Below are 839 nucleotides of genomic sequence, written 5' to 3'. Positions count from 1 at the left end.
TGATGTAATGTCGACCAATGAAGAGGTAATAATGACTGTCAAGCTTTGGGGTGTTGATCGACTCAATCTACGTTTTGATTATCGTTCTGAATCCAATTCATAGTCTTTTTGTCAGCTTTTTGTTCAAAATGTTGTTTCTTTCTTCACTGCAGTTCAACTTTTGCCCATTACAAGCAATACAGCTAATTTGAACATCAACAGAAAATGTAAAGAAGAAGTGAAAGAATTTGAAGTCTATGTTAGACTGAGATTAGATTAGGTCTGAAATGCAAAAAGCAGAATTATTTCAGTATTTCAATTATTTCAAACAACATATCAAATAATTGTATACAACATAATTTTATTATTATTATAATTTTTTTTTTAAATCATGTTTTGGATTTCAGCCATGATTTTTGCATTAATATTATGGTGTGCATAAGCTCAAGAGTCCCCAGTTAAAGAAATGAAAATATTATCAAGAATAAGAAACCAGTAAAAGACACGGAGCCTGATGAAAAAGAACCTAAAATATGTTACATTATAGCTAAATATGTTAATACTTATATTTTAGATTAATAAACATTAGTAATTATTACATTAATAAAGAAATTAATATTGTTTTGCTCTGAGCTTGCTCTCGTTTTAAACTGTGAAGTTAACACTGCTTCTGAATAATGGGAAAAGCCCCTGCTGTGGTCCTAGCAGCATTAGTGTAAAACTCACACAGGATGTTGATGTCATTATGAAAAGCGTGGTGTTTTGTTTGCGTTGCCTCTAATATGGTTGTGTTGTGGCCCCACAATATAAAAACCCACACTGCTCATACTTGCTTTTATGCAATGCTATACATATGATAA

Source organism: Sinocyclocheilus rhinocerous, unplaced genomic scaffold (genome assembly GCF_001515625.1).
Source record: "Sinocyclocheilus rhinocerous isolate Xijiao unplaced genomic scaffold, SAMN03320098_v1.1 scaffold82, whole genome shotgun sequence".
NCBI lineage: Eukaryota > Metazoa > Chordata > Actinopteri > Cypriniformes > Cyprinidae > Sinocyclocheilus > Sinocyclocheilus rhinocerous.
Note: the sequence above shows the minus strand (reverse complement) of the source record.